Genomic DNA, 15,870 nt, shown 5'->3' with positions numbered 1-15,870 from the left:
TTATACCAAAGTGATTGAAAATTTAAAACTTAAGATCCATTGAAGAGCTCTAAAAATCCACATGCTAGCTCTGATTTTACTTCAGAAGTACTGCCAAGCAAACTAGCATTAATTAGAGAAAGCTGAAAGACCAATAAAATATTAGGCTAAAGGAATCATCTGAAACTGTAAAACTAAACATGATCAAAGAAAAACAAGTTGCTCCACCACATCATCTAATGGTCCTGACACAGGAGCCTCCCAACATGAACCACTCAGAGGAACACCATATTCTTGGAGAGTTTCTGATGCAGAAATGAAGGATGTAGAAGACTGGAGAAACAAGCAGAGAAGAAAGGACAGGGTGCTGGAGTTGTATGCTTTCAAAGTGACTGACCAGATGGCAGACCAGAAATGCAAAAAGAGATTAAGAAGGGATAAAATTGTCATTTTGCTGTCCCTCTTTCCTCCTTCCTTGTTGCGTCAGCTATGCCAACCTAGGTCCCAAGGAAACTGCTGAATACAGAGGAAAAACATACATCAATATATAAAAGCAGCAGTGATCCCTAGCCCCAGAGAGGGCTATGACTTGTTGGCACATCATTTAACACATGCAGTTTCATGTCCTACTCTCTCCCACACTGCGGAAACCCTTCCTCCCTGAGGAGGTACCTGCGAGCCCTTGTGTCCTCGGTGTGAGCTACCGTACTGGGACAGGAAGGTAGGAGAGGGGCGAACAGACTCTGCTGTCTTTTGCTTTACAGGGAATGCCCAAGACAATCTTTTCCACTAATACAGACACTTCCAAGGGGGAGGGGGAAGGGGGGGGGGGGGAGAATTTGGAATAACATACTGCAGCACAGGGAGAAAACAGCTCAGACTAGTGCAGTACAGCTGCACTGTTCAGATCCCACTGCCTCATTCCCATCCCACACTCAAAACATGCGCCAAAGCGCCAAAGATGGTAACTGCAGTGTGACACACACACAGCACAGAGACCAGCACTAGGACATGCACAGACCCCATACACTGGGCAGAGGATAAAATGTGCCTCTCCTTTTCACCCTCCTTTGATTCTGGAGGAAAAAAAAAAAAAAAGAAAAAAAAAAGAAAGTTGTTATCTAATCACTGTTAGTTCTAATGCTTAACTTCATAATTTGTATTTAATGACAAATATTAAATTCACTTCATGGAAAGAAAATGTGCAGTATTTTAGGCTAAGTTCAGGTGTTAACATTTCAGCCTGAGAACAGCTGCAAACGCTGTTGATATTCAATGTCTGCAACCCCAGCATGAAGAACAGCTTCGGCTACACACAGCTACAAACACACTTGGAAGAGACAGGTATTTCTGAACATCTTCATGGTGTTATTAGCACATAAGCAAGCAGTACATGAAGCTGCCCTTACTTATTTTGCACAATCCATTTTACTCAAATTCAAAAGCAGGCTGAGCCTATATACAGAAATAGGCTGTGACCATCCCTCTCCTTGTTTGGAGAGTTTAGGCAGCTTTAAAAAACAAGCAAGCACCAATTCCCACTTCTGTGAAAACAGATCTTGTGACATTGTCCAGCGTAAGCCACAAATATTTTGAGAAGGTCCAAACTGCATTTACAATCTTATCAACCCCCTCGCATTCACTGCTAGATAAGTTAGCTTACTAAAAATACTAGAGCAGGCAAGAACATGATGGAGGATATCTTCCTGGTGCAGAAGATTAATTCATCATTCACGTCCAGAGATTTCTACTGCATTTTTAATAGGGCATACATGGATTGAGTCTAGTGATCTGTATCATCTCCTTTCTGGATATGGGTCTTATTGAAAACCAGCCCCCAAACAGCAAGGGCCAGAAGCCTGAGACCTTCAAATATCGCTATGGAGAAACAACAGTTAGGGCCCTGATGTATGTACTCCAGTAAATCTTTCAGTGGCAATTTAAGACATAACTGTGCTCCACAGCTCTGCTGGAGATTTCTGCCTCCAGAGCAGGATCAGCAAAGCAGAAAGTCTGCCCATACCTTTGCTGCTGCACCCCCCAGCCCAGGATCTCAGCTCCAGCAGCTGAAGCAGAGGCACGTATTCCCTTCTGATTTTGCTATAGTGGGAAAATCGCCAGTGTAAGGGCAGGGGGCACAGCTCAAAAAAATCCAAACAAAATAAACAACAAAAAAACCCCCAAACAGCCTTTGAGACTTCCAGAACTGATGTGAGAGCACCAGCAGATCAGGCGCAAGCTGCACCAGCGCACCATGCCTGCGGACTGTGCTGTTACAGGCCAGAGGTGAAGTGCCTCAGTCCAGGCATAATGAAATGCAGAGCTTCACCACTTTGCATTACATTCAATTAACCAAAGCAACTGTGTTCAGGAAAGTCAGAGGGAATTTTATCAAGACAGCTAATGTTGCTCTGGGCCTTCTGAAAATACGCTCCCAGCATTAGCCTTCTACCTATCCTGTGCTGCTCAAAGCCTGTCATCAGACAACAGCAACTTAAATGTATTTGCATTCAATTGCAGACTGGAAAGACAGCTAGAAACAGAAAAATTGAACTCAAAGACCCTTGCATCAGCAACGGCTACAAAAAGGCTAGAGAAGCAGAGAGAGCAAACAGGAGCATTCACCCCAATTATTTCCAGAATCCGGGACAGAGCCAGCACTCATGCCCAGCGCTGCCACCGCAGACTGCTCGTGTGCTGCTGCTGCAGCATCACTGCCTTACACCCACAAACTCCACTGCAGCTGCCTGTTGAGCTGGAAATTTGATACACTGCAAAGGTTGCTGACAGCCAGAGGCTGCTCCCTTGTCTATAAAATATCCTATAATAAATTACATTACAGAGTGGGGAAAAGGATTCGGAAGAGAGAGAATTAAAACACAACCTTGTGAGAGCTAAATGAGACCAATTAAAAGAGATTTGCTACAAGTGCTGAGGGATTTTGACCTGAGCTGTAATCAGGGATGGATATGCATTCCTTTAAAAGAGGAAAATGAGCGAGAGATCATGTGTAAACAACTCTGCCAATTAAAATGAAATGGATTATCTTATCTATGCAGCTCTGCTCAGAGGATCACCACATATTCCAGATAGTCCACAGAGAGATCCGAGATAGGCGTTTAAACCTCTGAAACAAGGCTCAGTGATGAGGAGATATGCTGTGGTTCAGGACACATCAAGGCCTCAGCTGCATTTGGGTATATCCTCCCCCCCTTCTTTTAAGAAATCATGGAATTATAAATGCTAATACAAAAGTAGGCTTGGGCTTTTTTACCAGGTCACCTACATGAATTCCGATGCAGATCAGACTGAAGGTGAGGCATTGCAACAGTAAAACATACCTTACACCAAAACCATGCAGCAGATAGCACCGTCACTGCACTACTAGATGCTCCTGAAAAACACGTAGCTTGCCAGTGCACACGCACTTGTCTGGATAAACACTTGCAGATATTATACAGTGATTCTCATTTTTTCTGTAACCCAATCCCATTTTGCTGCCAGATACCCCAGAACTCCTCTCTCCTCACAGTCAGCAATATTGGTGAGCAGGATCAGCCCCAATCTCCACTCTGACACCAGGTCTTGAGAACCTGTACCCAAGAGCAAAAGTTATTTCTGCGACTGGAGCAAAAAGATTTGACGTGGACAGATGTGCCACCTCTTCTGCTCTGCGTCCTTGCTCTGCAGCTCATTCTCACTGCTTTTTGAAGTTTCCAGTACTTCCTAGTTCAAAAATCATATATATATTCAAAACCACAGTTTTACAAGGGCTGAAAAAAACATTAAAACAGAGAAAGAAAAGATACATTAGGAAACCATGCTAGAGAAGCAGCAGCAGCAAGAAAATAGTATCATGAACTTAGGGAAGAGCAAAAACTGAAAAGGAAGAATGAACAAAAAGAGGAATTTGGGATGAGGAAGAAAATTTTAAAAAAGAAAGCCGCAAGCATACAAGGCAATAACCCTAAGAGATATGTACTTGTTCACAGTTGCTGACAGTGGAAAAGTTTTAGAACACTTTACACTGGTTGCCAGATTCAAGCACAGAGTTTTTCCACTGGCTCAAATGTGGTCTAGTGGAGTCTGGCTGCTTTTGGAACCAGCCTAGCTCTTAACACAGAGCAATCACTTTTGTGCAGCGTGAAGTAGAAACTAAAAAGCCTTTCTAGGTCCAATCTGCCAGGAGTTGGATCAGTAATCTCAGTGCCATGAGAACAGCTGCACTGAGAAGCCCAGTGCAGGAACACCACTCCATCCACAGTGTGGATGGCACACCTCAGGTGTCTCTGTGCGGCAGTCCTACAGGGCTTGGTTCCGGGACCACTCGCTGGTGCAGATACAAAGTCAGCTCTTATGGGCAATGTAAGCACGTGTGGGCACCCAGCCCAATAAATTCTTGGGGCTGATGCTGAGCTTCTAATTATTTCTGGCTCTCAGGGTGTTTTTGTGCACACGGTGCCCCACCATACTGGTGCTACCTAGATTCTTCCACCATCCAAATTTCCCAGCCCAGTTACTGTAGGTAATTGAATTGACTGCACATAACCTGAAAAATTCATCAGAAGTTTCTAGTTTACCTCTTTGCCACAAAGGGCAAGGTTACCTTTCCTAACGAGAAATGCATGTACAAATAACAACTCCAAATGCTTCTTTGGCAAGATTGGTCACAAAGAATCCTAGTGTGGAGCAGTGTAACTTGTGGTTAATTTCAGATATATGACATTTGCCCACTTCTATTTCAGGCAACACAGAGTTTATTCACTCTTGCATAAGCAAACGGGGGCGTCTCATGCTTTATTTATCACTTTACCACTGCATGTATGTTTTAACGACCCAAGGATGGGAAATACTATAGGAACGATTCCTCATGTTCCATCAGCTTCTCCTATGCAACATCATTTTTGTTGCATCTTCATGCTACCACAGCCGTACCCGCTGCCGGCCTCCACTGAACACAACCCCCCAAACAGAAGCATAAGCACGTCCAGCACACACAGTCCAGCTGCGGCCGTACGTCGGGGATACGAGCATCCTTTACCCCGCTGCATGCCGACTCGTTAAGCGGCGGTTAACGCCATACCAAGCAACCCAGCTCTTCACAACCCAACGCCGTCGGGTAAACAAAGCCGGAGCGAGGCCGGGAGCGCAGCTCCGGCACAGGACCGTGCGCCCAGCTGGCGCCCGGGGAAGAGGGAGCTCCGAGGGGCGGGAGCCACGGCAGCTGCGATGGGGAAGGAGCCGCTGCTCCGGGCCGCGCGCCGGCGGCTCGGGGCCCACGAAGAGCAGCCGGGCAGGGCTGGGAAGCCTCCGGCCCCGGGCGCCGCCGGGAGACGGGGCCGCCGTGGCGAGGCCGGGCCTCCCCGGCCGCACAGGTGGCTGCAGGGCGGGCGGCGCTGCGCCTCAGGGGCGGGGGGCAGCGCCCCCCCCCGCCGCCTGCCCCAGCTCGGCCCCCCCCGGCGGCGGCCGCCGCCGCTCTCCTCCCGCGGCCCGGCACGGGGCCGCCCCTCGCAGATCCCCCCCCTCTGCCCGGGACCGCCGTGCCCCGGCCGGTACGCAACTTCCCCCGGCCCCCCCTCAGCGCCGCTCGCCCTCCCCCGCTGCCCCCCGAGCCGAGCCGAGCCGGGCCGGGCCGCGCCGCCGCCACCCCGCTGCCCTCCTCCTCCACCTCACCTGCCGCAGTGAGGCCCCGCCGGGCGGGCTGGCGTAGGTAGGGCACGGCTCCCAGCGGGCGGGCGGGCGGGCGGGCGGGCGTCCCCCGGCGCCGCGGGGAGCTCTCAGGCCGGCCTCGGCCTGCCGGCTCCCGGCCGCTGGGCGTCCCTCCGGCCGCTGGGGGAGCCGCCGCCACCGCGCCGCTCGGCCGCCATCTTCCGCGCGGGGAGGGACGGCAGGGCCCGCCCTCCGGCCGCCTCGCCCGGCCGCCGCAGCCGCCGCCGCCGGGCCGGCGGGGAGGAGTGGCTCCGGGGGACGGTGGGTTTGGAGCAGAAGCCGGGAGGGGTCGGCTCAGGGCCGGGCTGCTCCGGTCCAGGAGGGGCCGCGTCGGTAGCGAAACACGTCGCAGCGGATTACTTCTCCCCCCCCCCCCACCCCACCCCCGCGCATGCAAGCGCGGCCGCTCGCTGCGGTTTCGCGGCGGCGGGGGGAGCCGGGGGACGGCGACACCGCCGCAGCCCGGGCTTACAGGGCACGGGTGCAGCCGGCGTGCTCCTGGCAGCGCAGAAGGCGTGGGATGCCCAGAAAAGCAGTAGGTAGGGATTGACACTGCTGTAACATCCCCGGTAGCGGCAGCTGCCCGGGGAAAAACAAACGTACACATGGTGCAATTTCCTACTTCGAGGGAGAAAATTGTAGCAGGGAGCCAGAACGGGATACGGAGCCACATCACAGGAACATTTCTCAGCAGCGGCTGGAGAAGCGGACAGCAGTTTGGGAGTGCTGTTCCCACGGTCCTGCTTTTGAATCCGCTGTGCAGAAAGCAGCCATTGTGCTGCGAAGCAGTGAAAATCTGTGACAGGTTAGCACAAGTAGGGCCTGGAGTGGTCAAAAGCAGCAGAACTGGCTGGTGGCCGATGAGGAGCAAGGAAAAGGAAAGCAGGTGCTCAGGGAATGAGGCCTCATCCCAGCAAAGCGCTGCTGCCCATCCCACCATCTGAGAATTTCTGGGCCCCTGTGGATCACTCCCAGGAAACCCTCAAAAAGCAAGCCAAGATGTAAAATTGCTGTATAGGAACCTGCTCCTCCACTGAAAAGCTGAAAAAGCTTGAGAGTCACTGCTTTCAGACATGTTTATACAGGGATTTTCATCTTCAGCTCTCAGTTTGTACCTGAAGCTCTGACCATGCTTCTGCAAGCCTGTTAAGCCTGAGTTAGCAGGTGAATCAAATAACCAAAGTAAAGCAGACAAAGCTATGAGCAAGCATATCTTTAGTGCAGCCTGTTCTGCTTTCTGGCCAACAGCACCCCACCTCAGCAGAGGCTGATGAGGCAGCTGCTCCCACCATCTGCACCAAGGCTGCGGTCCCATCACAGTGGGTCCACACACTGCCAAAAATACCCAGCAGCATATATTTGAACATGTGATTGCACCTCTGTTGAATTAGCCCAAACACGTGCCACAGCACTTAGATCAGATTAAATATCACCCCCCTGCCTGCAGCCATCCTGAAGCTAGCGTGGCAGCAGCAGGTGATAGACAATCCACCACAGACCTTGCACTTTCCAAAACAGCTGAGCAAATCTGAGCCAACAGAGGGAATCTGTGGCAGTTCAGCACTTTGTGTCACGTGCTTGTAGCATTTATGATCCAGTACTACATTCTGTGAAACTGGATTTACCGATTCAAAACAGTCTGGTATTCTGGTGTAAATACAGGTTTTTGGTAGTTCCCCTCCCTCCCTCAGTCCAACCAATCTCAATAACAGTGAGGGAGGGGAATCGTTGACAGGAGCATACGTTGTACACTATAGTGCACTATACAAGTGCAACAATATTGGCTTAAAATTCCTCTTAAATCTTCAGTGGAAGAAACAACCCCAAAATACACCCCATCTCTCCAAACTCCTCCTCCTTCCTCAAACCACCAGAGCAGAATTCACCTGCCTTCCTTTTCATTTCACCACATGACAACTCTCAATGCCTCCGTCATCATTGTCTTTCTAGCTACCTCGGATGTAGCTTCCTCTAGTCACTTGCAAGACACCTTTAAATCCATCTTGCATCTCCGCTCTCTTCCCCACACCAGCCTCCTCACACTCCAAACCACTCCAAATGCTTGGCTTTATTACTCCTTTTCCATCTTCCAGGCTATCATATTGCTCTGTGCCTATCTCACTTCGCATGTGCTATCCCTGCTAACGTTGCGTTTCTCTGAAGTAACTTCTCCTTCTTAAGGTTACATAAGCAAACAAACAATCCTTCCCTCGATATTCAGTAAAAAACTGAGTTATAATGAATATTTCTATTTGCCCACTTCTACTGAAGTTTTAATGGGTCAGGAAGCCTGCTTCTTTCAAAAGGGAAGGTTGAAGTATAAAGCTGTATAAAAGATTAAATGTGTTACTGTTAATGTGGAAGCTCAATGAAGTATTTCTAATAGGTATGGAAGATTTTTACTGATACTGTAACAGATGAGGTGGTGTTCAAACTTGCTGACTTATGAAATTTAAAATAATTTCAGCATTAATACTATTTTGGAATGAACAAGGCTGAAATCCATTTACAATTCTTAAAAACATTTGAGACAATCTATCTCAAAGTTTGGACCTTTTTTATACAATACGATAAATCCAAAGCAATGAATTTCGAGCAACACATGAGCAGAACACCTCCCTCCTGTATAAGTACTCATTTTCAGTTTATTTTGAACTTCTAAATACATAGTAAGAAACAAATAAATAACTACTTTCTGGAACAGGAACAACCATACAGCAGTAGCACTGCTGTAACTACTGATACAACGTATAGGATATTCCAGTGTAAACAAGGCCTCTGAAGAGGCCTTGATGCCATTTTTGCAGGCTGTCCTCTGTTGGTTATGAACACTACACTTTTCCACAGAAACATGAAAGAGAAATAAATCATGATGAGACAGTATTTCATCCCAAGAAGAACCGGCCAAATCCCAACTCTGCCAATGCACAGTCACATGATGCATTAACAAAAAGGTTTTCTGTGAATAAACCATCATCCTGCCCATCCATTCATGGATAATTATGGTGAGTAAAGTTATGCAAATTGTCACAGATTAGGGACAACAACGTTTCCTCTCCCTCACGTCCACCTGTGCTTTAGAAGACCCCACTACAGCATAAGGAACTTTCAGACTGAGATTGTATTGACTTAATTATTTGCATCCTTTCAGTGTGGCCAGGTTGTCTTAAAAACCATGAGCATATGCATTTTTGTTTTGTAATACTTGTTAAGTATAGAAGAAATTGCTTGCTTAAAATTCTTCATAATACTACAGTAAATTCCTATTCCTTACTGGCAGGCAGGGCATTCCTGCAGGTCAGGAGTTCTCAGGCACTATGGACCTCAAGGGAAAAATTCATAACTCTCCACTCGAGCCACTTTAAGTGCCCCAAGGACCACCTTTCCCAACTCTAAAATAAATGTATACCAAACCCCAAAAACCAAGCATTCCAGGTGCATTAGTCTGCAGTCCCAAATCTTTCTAATTCTCAGGGTGAGGGGGGAGCCATCTGTGATGTGTAGCCACAATACCACCCAGCTGCTCTGCATCACTGTTCATCAATCTCTTCCAGTGGTTTCTACAGAGGTCAGTCTCATTATCTGCATGGACAAATGGGAAAGCTGAAGCACAGAGCACACAAGTGGCTTGTCTGCAGTCACCCTGCAGAGCCACAGCAAAACCAGAAATAGATCACAAATCTCCTGATCGTTAGTCACATGCTCTGTCCATTTGTCTACATTATCAGTTACACATAAGTAAAAGCTAACAGTTTGCATAATAAAATAGAAAGGATATTGACACTTGAGGTCTAGTTCTGCTCCTGCTTCTCCCCACATCTCATACCTACAATAGCATAAAAGCATCCTGCCAGACTTTGTGCCACTAGCCCAGCAAGTGAGAACACACCAATCCTAGTTTAAAAGGAAATCTGATTTGAGCACAAATAAAAGTGACCATCAATCATATGTCTCCTACAAAGTAATCCACCTACATGTACAAGCATACATGGGCATATACTGGGAGAGAGGGAGGAAACTTGGAAAACGATGCTCAGACACTTCTCTTAGGGAGGAAGATGGCAAAATGCCATCCAATAGGGTGAGCAGATTTTAACCAGATATGGCATACTGGAAAATAAGTTTCTGGGAATATCACTACTTGATAGCTCAATACGGGAGCTATCACACTACAGATAAGTACCATTCCCAATCCCTGCTGCCAGCTGAAACATAAGAAAGCATAAGACAGGAACCCTTTCTGGAGCAGATTCTATCCCATTTTTCAGCGCCCCTGCCCAAGACTAATAGAGCACTTGCAAGTGGTAAAGGCACATACAGTACAGCTTAAATGGAACACCATCACCTTTTTTAAATGTACTCAAATCACCCACATACACAGGAACCCTCTGAAAGGCCCCATATATATGCCACATAAATATTCTTGACATAAGCATTAGTCTGACTACTGTGCTTTCAGCAAGTGTTTAAATTACTCTTGTCCTGGTTAAAAGAGCTACTAAGAACATGGGAAATCATCAGTAACTTTATGGGTATCTTCCTAGGGCATATTGGATCATACTGCAACATTTCTTCAAAGATCATTAAGATATGATTAACTGCTTCAGGAGAGACCTTACCTGATGAATGATGCCACCTTGGATGTCAGAAATTATAGCAGAACCTCTCTTTGCTACTGTAATAGCAGGAGCTATCTCTCCCAGCCATGAACAGATTGTCTTCAGTCCCAGCGAAGTGGGCTGTAAAACTCTTACCTTCTCCCTTTAAACACTAAGGACAATTTTCCTCCTATTTCATCAGGCAGCAAAAGCAATCATTTCTTTAAGCAGCAGCAACTGACACCTATTTACTAGGTAATTGCTGCAGTTAAAGGGGATTAAGCACACTGAACTCTCTTTCGGTGATAAGGCAAAGCCACCCCCTCCCACCTGCAGCTCTTCTCAGGTGCACCTGAGGAGAGCTCAGGGGAGCGGGAGGCCAGCCAAGCCTGCACAAATGGGGGCAACAAACACTAGCTAGAGCCCCTCAGGCTTAGCTGCAGCCAGTACCAAAACAAGATGTGTATCCCCGTGCAATCACAGAAGTAACTCTGCCAGAACCGGCACACGCTCAACTACCACAAGGCCAGTGATACCAGGAGATGCAGAAAAGCACACAAGCATCTCTGTCCCAGTGACAGCCGCGCTCCCCAGCCCCGCTGGGAAGGGGCCCCAACAGAAGAGAAGAGCAGTACACACTGCAGGCTCACTGCTGAGCTCACCTACCCTTAAGACAGCAGCGTGAACAGGACAAGGTGGGAAATAAAAGAAAAATGCCAAAGCAGCGAAGGCCTGAATGGAACAAAGCCCACCCAAGGGAGCATAAATGAAATGCTAATAACAAGAGACAGTATAGAAACAAAACAGGCTAAATGCAGCTAACTTCCAACTTTTGTTAGGAAATCACGCTTACGCTGCTAGACCAGGCAAATTTGTACAGGTGAGGGGTTGATCTGTGCCTCTGCAGGAGCATCCCATCTAGGACACAAAATACACTAGCTCACAAATATAAGAGCTGCCACCCAACTTGAGTTCAGCATGTTTACATCAGGCAAACCTAACGGCAAGACGGCTTCTCCTATAAAGAGTCTGAAATATTGGTGAGGAAAACAAAGACCAAGAAAGGAAGTAACAGCATAGGCTTGCCAAGGCCTAGGCTATCAGGAACAGAAGCAACATTTCCCTATTACCCTATGGTCTGTCAGGGAAATGCCATGAAGTTAATCTTAACAGGTTCTGTTGTCCCTTTGTTTTTATTAACACTGGTATTTTTGGGGGTTAAGTATGGTACCACTTACCTTTTTTCCTTTTTAAAAATGACATTTTTAAATCATATGATTTACTGACCCAAAAAGAAGCTTCGCAGATTGATTCTTACCCCAGAAGTGCCAATTCCACATTGTCCCGTGGTTTAAGAGAAAAACATGACGCTCAAAACTTTGCACTGTTTAAATGTTATTTTATTAAATATCTTCAGTTCAAGGTTTCATTGTAACAAAGCTATGAAGGTTCTACCAACATTCAGACCAAACAAACAAACACTAGCTAACTTTAATTATTTCTATATCATGCAAAAATTCTGCATCAAATGCCTTCCATTTCCTGTTTAAAATGTGATATTTATAATATATATTATATAGATGCTTATATTAGCCCCATAAGAGAACATTAAGAATGCTAAAGGTGTACAGCTGTGTTTGATAATGGCCATACCAAGCTAAGGTTCTCATTAACTTAAAAGGAAACAAAACAAACAAAAAAAACCCAAAAGAGAGTTTGTCTCCAAGACTGTGCAAAACCAAAAAAACCCAACAGTTCTGTTCTTTTAAAATTTTCTCTGTAAGATGCAGATATTTAATACAGAGGGTTTTCTTTTTAATCATTAATAATCATCAGGTAAAGAGACATGGAAGATCAGACCTAAAGAAGGCATGCATGTTTTGTATTTATCTTTTTAAAATGGCATAATTGTAATCTCCTGTTTGCTCTCTCTTTGTGGCTTAAAAAAAAACACAACTGAATAAAATATCAAGGCTTTCCACTTTTCCACTTCACTCACTGGCTTAGTGCTGTCTTAAAATGGTTTTGAAATAATAAAATCTAGTGTTTGCTCCCCATGAGTTCAATCCCCACACTCCTCCCTGGGGTGGCGGAGGGAGGAAGGAAAGGGTATTTGCTCAGAGAAACCTGGGAAATGGGGACAGATGGTCTTCTCCTTCATCAGGGGTTAGCTGATCTAATCCTGGTGTGGGATAGCACCTTTCCAATAAAGGAAGCAGAGAGCTATCTGTTGCAAAGTGACAGCTTCACTTTGTGCAACAGCTTTTATTTTCTGCATTCTGTTAAATAAGGATTGAAATTCCAAATTGGCTTTCTTCTCTTCCATAGTCTGTAAAAAGGTTGTCTCACACTTAGTATGCTGTCAATGCATTCACTTTAACTCCCTTGAAAAATCTGAAAAATGATTAGGGGTAGGCAGAAATTCAGGTAAAAGCCCATCCCAACTTCTGGAAGTGATGCCTTCCCTTGGTCAAGACAAATCCTATCAGGTCCACCAGAAAGGCCATTTTCTTCCTGGGGCTAGGCTCCCTCCTTGGCAAGGTCAACAAAACACTTCCACATTCCCCACCCAATGAATAAAGAAAATGGACTCCTTTTACAGCAAAGAAAAGAAAGGAAGATGAATTGGCCCAAAGGACAAACATCAGATCACATGTGCTAATTCCCTTCCCCCTCTGCTTCATGAGGTATCCTCTAACACCCAGAGGCAACACAGGGAGGTGGCCTGGAGTCCCGCAGCTATAGTTTCTGAGGTTCTGATCTGATAGTTTTCTGTGTTACAACATCACTGTAAAAAATAGAAAAATTACCCAAATAAACACTAGGAAACATGACACTTACAAACATCAGATGGGTTAGTGGTGGGGAGAAGCACCTGGCTGGGGCTGCTGGCTCCCACTACTATTTTACTAGGAGACCAAAGAAATCAAACAGGAGGCCAGGTAACCCCTTTAATTCTATGGGTGCATATATTTCAGTATAAAAAACACACGCTATTTATGCCTCATATAGGAGTGTATGTGCAAGTTTTCATGAAGAACGTAACACTAAGTTTTTTGTCTGCTTCCTACGGAACACGTGTTCTGCAGCACTGTGGATCCCAACTATGCTACTAGAAAGGAAAAAAAAAAAAAAATAGAAAATCCCATTCATGTACCCTCTTCCTCCCAAATCTCTGCTCTTAATGCAATGCTTTTTTTGTCTTGTTAAATTAAATAAGATGGCTTCAAACCTCCATGTTTCGCCAGGTAGTGGCTGTTTCTAAAACCAGTATCTCTGAAAAGCAAGCTTCTATTTAAGTTATATTCACTTAAACCCCTTTTTTTTTTAATCCCTACCTCCACCTTTAGTTTTAATTCAACATCCCATTTTGTTTTTTTTCTTTAAAAAAAAAAAAAGTCTGTTTTGGGATCCAGCAGCCGAGCAACCAGCTTTCCATAGCGTTCTTGCTGTGCAGAAATTGAAGAAGAAACAGGCTGAAGTCAGTCTGCTGGGCAACAGGAAGAGAAGTGCCTCCTCTCTCTTGAACCCCAGTCTTCACACTGGCTCCTCTGGGGTCTCCTCGCCACCTCTCACCGACTGAAGTCGCAGCACAGCCTGAATGCGATGTTAACTTCCACCACGGCTTTGCGGAGCACAGTTCGGCCATCCACTGCTCAAGCCGCTTCCATTTTTGCTCTCCCTCTCTCTTTCTCTCTCCTTCACTTTTGCTTTCCCCCTCACTTCATTTCCGAAAGATGTTCCAGCTGCTGCCATTTTCTTAGCCCTGGGGGAGGGGGCATGTTGGATAATCTGTCATTTATTTAGCATTATTCCTGGTTTTTATTATTTTATACAAACAACATGTCTTTTTTTTTTTTTTTTTTTTAAGATTTAAAAACACCTTCGTACAGCAGAAACAGACACGATGGATCCATGGAAAACAACAGAAAGGCAGCGCCCGGAGCATCAGATGCATGCAGGGTTTCGTGCGTTTGGCTGCTGCCTGTTTGTAATTTGTATTATTTTTTTTTTTAACGTCAAAACAGACATGACCGTTGCTGTCACTCAGGCACTCCAGAGCTGCTTGCTAAGAAGATATTGCCCTCCAGCTGAGTATCTCCACAAGTTGCTGCAGTCAGGAAGAGGTGGTGTCCACCCAGAAAGGAGAGGCGGAGAACAGGATGGAAGATGGAAGAAATAAAGCCAAACATTAGCTGTACACAATTAATAAAACACGCTTTTTACAGGCTAATTATTTGGTGCAGGCAGAAACCCTTCCTAATGCAACATAGACTGGGGCTCATGAGAAGAGCCCGAAAGCCAAGAGGCAGACACTTTCCCTTCCAGGTGGCTGTGTGTGCCAATGAAAATGAACTACTTGCTAAAATGAATTACTTGCTTGATTGGAGCAGACCTGGGCCCACTATCTAACAGTGGCATCCCAGAAGCTGAAGAAATTTCCCAAGGGGTGATCAAAGGCTCTGGTCCTAAAGAACAGTTTCTGCCTCACTTCCCATTGGCTTTTGCCTTGAACTGAAGGATCATTCTTTTTTTTAATTTTTCTTTTTCTTTAAGACTTAAGTAATTTTGTCTCTGAATGTTCTTTATATTTAAATGAATGTATGAGCTTTTCTGCAGTTTTGCAAAGTTGTAGTCCTAGCGACTGCTTTTAGCAAAGGCTCCTCCTGGCTAATCTTCTTGTGTCAAATTACTGGATTTATTTTGATCAGTTTTACGTTTGGGTTTTTTTCATGTTTGTTTAGCACTGTCCTGCCACGAAAGTGTAGCCAAAATCTTCTTTCTACCATTTCTTGGTTTGCAAATCTTTGTTGCAAACCCTCTTACTAGTCTTCTCCCTTCTCAGTTTCCACTCTCTCCTTACATGGAAGTCCTCTGATTAACCTCAAACTTCCTTTACAGCTGCAGTTTCCTTTTAAGACGACTTACCCAAAACTGAACTCTGCCTTCCAGGTGAGAACAAACCACCGATTTCTATTTAAGCACTCTTATTCACCTCATCCCTCCTTCATCCTTGCCCTTCACTGCACACGGGCCAATGCTGCTCCGAAATGATTCAGTGTGTTCAGATGGGGGCTGCCCACTTGTAATTGCACATGATCACACCTCCTTCAGAACCCAGAAATGCATGCAAATACTTCAATTTAGTTTACAGGCTTTTTATAATATTGTTTTAACCAACATTTTGTGGTTTGGAAATGGCTTCTGCTCTGCAGTTTTCAGAAACCCTCCAGCACATACTTTTGGAGGAGGTGCAACATTTCAGCAGCCAAGCCAAGGAAACATACCTCTTCTGTAGCGGTTAACACTCTCCATTCCTAAGCTTTCTCAGAACTCCGAGGCACAGCCACTGAGCCATACCAATCTTTAATTTAGTAATTTCTTCTGCATCTTTTTTTGACTAAATCCAGGACAGAAGTGTCCCTCAACATCTCTGTGATGAAAACTGATGCAAGTAAATTATTTTTTGTTTCCCTGCAAAGGCTTTATCCTTCTCACTGCCTTACTCCCTGGAAAATCAGCTGATTGTCCAGCTCTCTCGAAAGCTTCCTTGCTTCTGGTGCCCCCAACTGGCTTTTGCTTT

General features: G+C 45.8%; 2 protein-coding genes across 22 annotated transcripts in view; both read right to left on the bottom strand.

Moving 5' to 3' along the window:
• The window catches only part of NDST2 (N-deacetylase and N-sulfotransferase 2), a 140,250-nt gene extending 134,377 nt beyond the window's left edge, over window positions 1-5,873 (bottom strand). For 4 of the 5 annotated variants that reach the window (XM_069796328.1, XM_069796325.1, XM_069796332.1 and 1 more), the window contains exon 1: window positions 5,653-5,873. The gene's annotated coding sequence lies outside the window, so the exon portion shown is untranslated. Of the gene's footprint in view, window positions 1-5,647 lie in introns of all 5 variants that reach the window. The other variant, XM_069796327.1, reaches the window with a different exon arrangement.
• Window positions 5,874-11,664: 5,791 nt separating this feature from the next.
• Window positions 11,665-15,870, bottom strand: part of CAMK2G (calcium/calmodulin dependent protein kinase II gamma) — a 119,576-nt gene continuing 115,370 nt past the window's right edge. For all 17 annotated transcript variants that reach the window (XM_069796302.1, XM_069796305.1, XM_069796307.1 and 14 more), the window contains one exon: window positions 11,665-14,397. The gene's annotated coding sequence lies outside the window, so the exon portion shown is untranslated. The remainder of the gene's footprint in view (window positions 14,398-15,870) is intronic.

Source organism: Haliaeetus albicilla, chromosome 11, assembly GCF_947461875.1.
Source record: "Haliaeetus albicilla chromosome 11, bHalAlb1.1, whole genome shotgun sequence".
Classification (NCBI taxonomy): domain Eukaryota; kingdom Metazoa; phylum Chordata; class Aves; order Accipitriformes; family Accipitridae; genus Haliaeetus; species Haliaeetus albicilla.
Note: the sequence above shows the minus strand (reverse complement) of the source record. Positions and strands in the feature narration are given on the sequence as shown.